Source organism: Oncorhynchus nerka, linkage group LG16, assembly GCF_034236695.1.
Source record: "Oncorhynchus nerka isolate Pitt River linkage group LG16, Oner_Uvic_2.0, whole genome shotgun sequence".
Taxonomy (NCBI): Eukaryota; Metazoa; Chordata; class Actinopteri; order Salmoniformes; family Salmonidae; genus Oncorhynchus; species Oncorhynchus nerka.
Window position 1 is genome coordinate 50,690,848 of NC_088411.1, and position 8,208 is coordinate 50,699,055.

At 43.9% G+C, this 8,208-nt stretch overlaps 1 pseudogene; it reads left to right on the top strand.

Annotated features, from left to right (window-relative positions):
* The first annotated feature begins 7,731 nt into the window (after positions 1 to 7,731).
* On the top strand, positions 7,732 to 7,885 carry LOC115140720 (5.8S ribosomal RNA; annotated as a pseudogene).
* The last annotated feature ends 323 nt before the right edge of the window (positions 7,886 to 8,208 follow it).

Here is an 8,208-nt window from a genome sequence, read left to right on the forward strand (position 1 = left end):
AAAATCCTGCAGAAATGCAAAATTGACTGGCCTGATGAACTCGGGATGGCCGGGCAGTGATAGTTGTTCCTTTCCATCACTCGTTGTGTTGATTTCATCATGTCCATTTGGTGATGTTTTTTCACTATACAATCATATTGCAAGTGCACGTGCATTTGCAATAAGGTTCAATTGGCATTTACCATATGAAATTTGACATGCTCAAAAATGCAAAATTGACTGGCCTGATGAACACAGGATGGTCGATTAGTGATAGTTGTACCTTTCCATCACTCGTTGTGTTGATTTCATCATGTCCATTTGGTGATGTTTTTTCACTATAGAATCATATTGCAAATGCACGTGCATTGTTGTGCAACTGGAAACCCAAAAATATAAATATGGTTGTGAATGCATTTACCGGTCATTCTGATATTAATGCCCGCTATGGGAACACAGGATGGCCGGGCAGTGATAGTTGTTCCTTTCCATCACTCATTGTGTTGATTTCATCATGTCCATTAGGTGATGTTTTTTCACTATACAAGCATATTGCAAGTGCGCGTGCATTTGCAATATGGTTCAATTGGCATTTACCATATGAAATTTGACATGCTCAAAATTGCAAAATTGACTGGCCTGATGAACACAGGATGGTCGAGCAGTGATAGTTGTACCTTTCCATCACTCGTTGGGTTGATTTCATCATGTCCATTTGGTGATGTTTTCTCACTTTTGCAAAGTCACTGTGCATTTGCAATATGGTTCAATGGGCATGTACCATCACGATTTTGTCATGCTATAAAAATCCTGCAGGAATGCAAAATTGACTGGCCTGATGAACACAGGATGGCCGAGCAGTGATAGTTGTACCTTTTCCATCACTCGTTGTGTTGATTTCATCATGTCCATTTGGTGATGTTTTTTCACTATACAATCATATTGCAAGTGCGCGTGCATTTGCAATATGGTTCAATTGGCATTTACCATATGAAATTTGACATGCTCAAAAATGCTAAATTGACTGGCCTGATGAACACAGGATGGTCGAGCAGTGATAGTTGTACCTTTCCATCACTCGTTGTGTTGATTTCATCATGTCCATTTGGTGATGTTTTTTCACTGTTGAATCATATTGCAAGTGCGCGTGCATTTGCAATATGGTTCAATTAGCATTTACCATCACGAATTTGTCATGCTATAAAAATCCTGCAGGAATGTGAAATTGACTGGCCAGATGAACTCGGGATGGCTGGGCAGTGATTCTGGTTAATCTCAATGGCTCGTTAGGGTTGATTTCAGAATGTCACTTTTGGTGATGGTACCTCACTGTTTAAACATATTGCAAATGGACAATAGTCACCAGCAAGTCACCGTCCATCAGTCAATTAGATATCATTCTGACACCAAACTGATACAAACTGACACTAAACCCTCTTTTTCCAACTCGTTTAGTAGCCAACTATCACATACTTCAGAGCTGGCCCAAAATTCACAACGCCTTCGGTTCAAACCATAAAAAAAACATAAAACACATAGTTACGTTCTAGCTGCGGGTCCATTTCTTATGTTACGTGTAGGCCTAGCTGAGTCGACCCCGAATCCCAAGTTTCGGCTCGATCGGTCATTTGGTGTCCGAGCAAAACCCTAATTGGTGCTGAAAATCAACTTTTTTCTATGACTTGCTACGGGGTCCTTGAATGAGCTATCGGACCGAAACGTTGGGGTCTGTCTATATGGGCCGAGGCGGTCGGAATGCACCTAGTCTTGTGTCTCTGAGACATTTCTAAATGTCGCCATTTTCGTAATGGTCAAAATGAATTGAAGTCATTGCAAATGTACGAAGCTGTTTCTTGGTCCGAGAACCGGCTAGAGCCACGTAACTCACCACGCACTATCGACCTGAGGTCTAGAACAGGTTTCTAAAGTTTCGGAACTCTAGGTCTGACGGTTCTTTTTTAGCTCGAACAAAGCTAACTATTGGAGGCACTGTCTGTCTCTACAAACCCCAATACGTCCCTCCTTCCAAGTTGTGTGTCTGTGTGATTTAGTTTTCCTTTGAAATTTTATGGGAAAAATGACTGATTTACAGTTCATGGGGGTTGCCTAATCACACATATGAAGTTTTGGACAGATCTGACTTTTTTAACCCTTCGAAACAGCCACTGAGACACCAATTAAGGCACTTCCGGTTGGCACAGGAAGCTATAAGTCAACACATATCCTCACTGGGGTATGCTTTTACAGAATCCTGAGTTTTAAGTCCTTACGTTAAGAATTGACTGATTTACACAGGGTTGAATGCACTATGTCTATCAAACTGCAGGCAGGTAATGGAAAAACACTTTTAGGGTGATTTTAACCACTTCCGGTTGCTTCAGGAAGCTTAGAATTGGCACAGGTAGACCTCATAGTGGTCTGATGGACTGTCATAGAAGACAGGTTCATAAGGCATTCATAACCCATATAGGCTTCAGGTTGAATTTAGAGGTGCAGGCAATGTATTCCTATGGGGAGAGAAGTCAATGCAAACTGTTTGAAGTAAACACCTTCTTTTAACTGTTAAGGGTTAATGCCACACGGTCAAGGTTAGGCTTGCACGGATCGGGAGGACCTCAGGAACGTTCCTGAGGTCGAATTGTGCTTCTCACCTTAACGGTTCTCTCACTGTCACCCAAAAGCAAATGACATTGAGGGCCAGCCTTCATTTTGGGCCTACTTTTCTAATGGTTGCTGTGCTTAGACCGAGCGAGCTACGGTCAAGTGGGGCATCTTGTTGAACTCGGCACGGCCTAGAGATTACGTTTATGCCATTGCCTGCTCTCTGTGTCTTTGAGCACCGCCCTTTTTCACTCCATCCTTGCTGTGTGTGCGTGTGAGAGCTTTTCTTTGACATCTATTGGGAGAAATGACTGATTTACAGTTCATGAGGTTTACCTAGTCACACATATGAAGTTTTGGAAAGATGTGACATATTTAACCCTTCAAAACAGACAGTGTGACCCAATTAAAGGCACTTCCGGTTGGCACAGGAAGCTATAAGTAAACACATATCTTGATTGACATAGACACTTACAGAATCCTGAGTTTTAAGTCTTTAAGTTAAGAATTGACTGATCTACGATCTACAGAGGGTTGAATGTAGTCATTTTCACCTTTGAAGGTTATGTACATCAAAACACCTTTTGGGTCAATTTAACCACTTCCGGTTGCTCCAGGAAGCTTAGAATCGACACAGGTAGACCTCATAGTGGTCTGATGGACTGTCATAGAAGACAGGTTCATTAGGTATTCATAACCCACATAGGCTTCAGGTTGAATTTAGAGGTGCAGGCAATGTATTCCTATGGGGAGAGACGTAAATGCAAACTGTTTGATGTAAACACCTTCTTTTAACTGTTAAGGGTTAATGCCACACGGTCAAGGTTAGGTTTGCACGGATCGGGAGGACCTCAGGTACGTTCCTGAGGTCGAATTGTGCTTCTCACCTTAACGGTTCTCTCACTGTCACCCAAAAGCAAATGACATTGAGGGCCAGCCTTCATTTTGGGCCTACTTTTCTAATGGTTGCTGTGCTTAGACCGAGCGAGCTACGGTCAAGTGGGATATCTCGTTGAACTCGGCACGGCCTAGAGATTATGTTTATGCCATTGCCTGCTCTCTGTGTCTTTGAGCACCGCCCTTTTTCACTCCATCCTTGCTGTGTGTGTGTGTGAGAACTTTTCTTTGACATCTGTTGGGAGAAATGACTGATTTACAGTTCATGAGGTTTACCTAGTCACACATATGAAGTTTTGGAGAGATGTGACTTTTTTAACCCTTCAAAACAGACAGTGTGACCCAATTAAAGGCACTTCCGGTTGGCACAGGAAGCTATAAGTAAACACATATCTTGATTGACATAGACACTTACAGAATCCTGAGTTTTAAGTCTTTAAGTTAAGAATTGACTGATCTACGATCTACAGAGGGTTGAATGTAGTCATTTTCACCTTTGAAGGTTATGTACATCAAAACACCTTTTGGGTCAATTTAACCACTTCCGGTTGCTCCAGGAAGCTTAGAATCGACACAGGTAGACCTCATAGTGGTCTGATGGACTGTCATAGAAGACAGGTTCATTAGGCATTCATAACCCACATAGGCTTCAGGTTGAATTTAGAGGTGCAGGCAATGTATTCCTATGGGGAGAGAAGTCAATGCAAACTGTTTGAAGTAAACACCTTCTTTTAACTGTTAAGGGTTAATGCCACACGGTCAAGGTTAGGCTTGCACGGATCGGGAGGACCTCAGGTATTCCTGAGGTCGAATTGTGCTTCTCACCTTAACGGTTCTCTCACTGTCACCCAAAAGCAAATGACATTGAGGGCCAGGCTTCATTTTGGGCCTACTTTTCTAATGGTTGCTGTGCTTAGACCGAGCGAGCTACGGTCAAGCGGGATATCTCGTTGAACTCGGCACGGCCTAGAGATTATGTTTATGCCATTGCCTGCTCTCTGTGTCTTTGAGCACCGCCCTTTTCACTCCATCCTTGCTGTGTGTGTGTGTGAGAACTTTTCTTTGACATCTGTTGGGAGAAATGACTGATTTACAGTTCATGAGGTTTACCTAATCACACATATGAAGTTTTGGAAGATGTGACTTTTTTAACCCTTCAAAACAGACAGTGACCCAATTAAAGGCACTTCTGGTTGGCACAGGAAGCTGAACGTGAACACATATCCTCATTGGGGTAGGCTCTTACGGCATCCTGAGTTTTAAGTCTTTATGTTTAGAATTGACTGATCTACACAGGGTTGAATGCAGTGATTTTCAAAATTGCAGGTTATGTATATCAAAACACTTTTAGGCTGAATTTAATCACTTCCGGCTGCTTCAGGAAGCTTAGAATCAACACAGGTAGACTTCATAGTGGCCTGATGGATTGTCATCGAAGACAGCTTCATAAGGCAATATTAACCCACATAGGCTCTAGGTTGAATTTAGGGGAGCAGGCAATGTATTCCTATAAGGAGAGATGTCATTGTAATCTGTGAGACCAAAAAACCCTGATTTACTGTTAAGGGTTAGTGCCACACGGTCAAGGTTAGGCTTGCACAGATCGGGAGGACCTCAGGAATATTCCGAGGTCGAATTGTGCTTCTCACCCTAAAGGTTCTCTCACTGTCACCAAAAAGCAAATGACATTTAGGGCCAGGCTTAATTTTGGGCCTACTTTTATCACGGTCGCTGCACTCAGAGCGAGCTACGGTCAAGCGGGGCATCTCGTTGAACTCGGCATGGCCTTGAGAATACGGAAATGCCATTGCAGGCTCTGTGTGTCTTTAAGCACCGCACTTTGTCACTCCATCCTTGCTGTGTGTGTATGTGTGAGAGAGCTTTTCTTTGACATCTGTTGGGAAAAATGACTGATTTACAGTTCATGAGGGTTGCTTAATCACACATGTGAAGTTTTTTTTAAATCTGACCTTTTTAACCCTTTGAAACAGCACATATGACACCATTTTAAGGCACGTCAGGATGGCACAGGAAGCTGAACGTGAACAGATATCCTCATTGGGGTAGGCTCTTATGGAATCCTGAGTTTTAAGTCTTTATGTTTAGAATTGACTGATCTACACAGGGTTGAATGCAGTGATTTTCAAAATTGCAGGTTATGCATATCAAAACACTTTTAGGCTGAATTGAATCACTTCCGGTTGCTTCAGGAAGCTTAGAATCGACACAGGTAGACCTCATAGTGGCCTGATGGATTGTCATCGAAGACAGGTTCATAAGGCAATATTAACCCACATAGGCTCTAGGTTGAATTTAGGGGAGCAGGCAATGTATTCCTATGAGGAGAGATGTCAATGTAATCTGTTTTTTCTTCAAACCCTTCTTTACTGTTAAGGGTTAGTGCCACACGGTCAAGGTTAGGCTTGCACATATCGGGAGGACCTCAGGAATATTCCTGAGGTCGAAATGTGCTTCTCACCCTAACGGTTCTCTCACTGTCACCCAAAAGCAAGTGACATTTAGGGCCATGCTTAATTTTGGGCAGCTTTTTTCACGGTCGCTGCACTTAGAGCGAGCTACGGTCAAGCGGGGCATCTCGTTGAACTCGGCACGGCCTTGAGAAGCCATTGGAAATGCCATTGCAGGCTCTGTGTGTCTTTAAGTCTGCACCGCACTTTGTCACTCCATCCTTCTGTGTGTGTGTGTGTGCATGTGAGAGGTTTTTCTTTGACATCTGTTGGGAGAAATGACTGATTTACAGTTCATGAGGGTTACCTAGACACGTATGAAGTTTTGGAAAGATGTTACTTTTTAACCCTTAAAACAGACACTGACGCCAATTAAAGGTACTTCCGGTTGGCACAGGAAGCTATAAATAAACACATATCTTATTGGGGTAATCTCTTAGAAATCCTGAATTTAAGTCTTTATGTTAAGAATTGACTTCTACACAGGGTTGAATTTCAGTCATTTTCACATTTGCAGGTTATGTCCATCAAAATAACTTTTGGGTTAATTTAACCACTTCCTGGCTGCTCCAGGAAGCTTAGAATCGACACAGGTGACATCACCAGTGGCCTGATGGATTGTCATCGAAGACAGGTTCATAAGGCTGGTTCATATTAACCCCATAGGCTCTAGGTTGAATTTAGGGAGCAATCAATGTATTCCTATAAGGAGAGATCTGTGAGACCAAAAAAAAAACGTTTTTTCTTTTTCTTCAAATTTTTTTTTTCATACATTTATAAAAACTTTTTTTTTTCGGATATATATATATATTTTTATATTTCTTTTTAAATACATTTTATTTTATTTGTGATTTTCCGGAAGTTGGCCGGAAAGGAACCAGATAGAGACATTCAGTTTCTGTAAAACGGAACCAGATGACATTCCGTCTCTGTTGGTCCGACCTAGTTGCCTATATACATACATTCATTTCACATTGGCCGGAGTAGATAAGGAGGACCTCAAAAACATTCCTGTGTTTGAATTGTTTTTCTAGCCTCAACGGTTTGGCCGCTGTAACCCAAAAGCACCCTACATTTAGGTCAGGATTAATTCCAGTCTGATCATCTCATGTACTGCTGGAACTATATTTGGGTCATTTTCACGTTTTCATAACGTATATATATTTTTTGACAAATTCCAGTGTCTCAGTCATTGCACTATGTTGAGCCATGTGTCTGGTATTTGAAAGAGTTACTTTGTGAGTTTTTCAATATGGTTCTTAATGGATTCAGTGCCGTGCTGGGGTTGGGTTGCATGGGCTCAGAGCCTCCCGCCTCCCCCTCCCGGCCGGGTGTCAGCCAACAGGGGCCCGCACCCATCCCCCTTTGCCTGGGATGTGCCCGACTGGCTCCATCCCCTTTCCCCATTAGTTAACTGCATGACTCACCTATGGGCGGGTGGAGAGGCCGCTACCGAAGGGGACTGGGGGTGTCCAGTGAACCGGGACTTTCAAAATGGTCTAATGACGTAAGCGGCTTAGTATCGCCCAGTATCCTCAAGACAGTACTGGGAACCCAGTCAACTTCTCTGCGCCCCGGTATAGGTGGGGGATTAATGTTCGCGGCTTTTTGCTCGTCTACTTTGTAGAATGACAGACAAGCGCAGCTCCCGAAGCCTCCCTATTCTTAAACCTTTGTCTTTGAACCATGGCCTGCGTATTGGCGAAGGGCGGGTGGGGAAAGGAGGGTAACCTCCCAATCTCTGCCCAGCCACTGAGCCTCTGCGTGCAATGAAAAACAATAATACAACTCTTAGCGGTGGATCACTGGCTTTCGTGCGTCGATGAAGAACGCAGCTAGCTGGAGAACTAATGTGAATTGCAGGACACATTGATCATTGACACTTGAACGACACTTTGCGGCCCCAGGTTCCTCCTGGGGCTACGCCTGTCTGAGGGTCGCTTTGTCATCAATCGGAACCTCTGGGTTTCCGCAGCTGGGGCAGTCGCAGGCGGCCACCGGCCTTTCCCCCTAAGTTCAGACCAGGACGGCTCGGTGGGGTTGTTGAGGATGAGCTTCTGCTCTACTTCCGATCCCCGTGCGCTCTTCCTTTCCCTTCTCGCTTCGGCGAGAGGCGCCCACGTTCCCCGCATGGTCTGGCGCGGCTGCCGGTGGACTCTGTCTTCCGTGCTGCCCGTGTTAGGCATGTGGTTCTCGGGGTAGCGCTCGGGGTTCCAGGTTAGGGCTGCGGATGCTGAGCCGCCGACCTGAAACGTAATTGAGA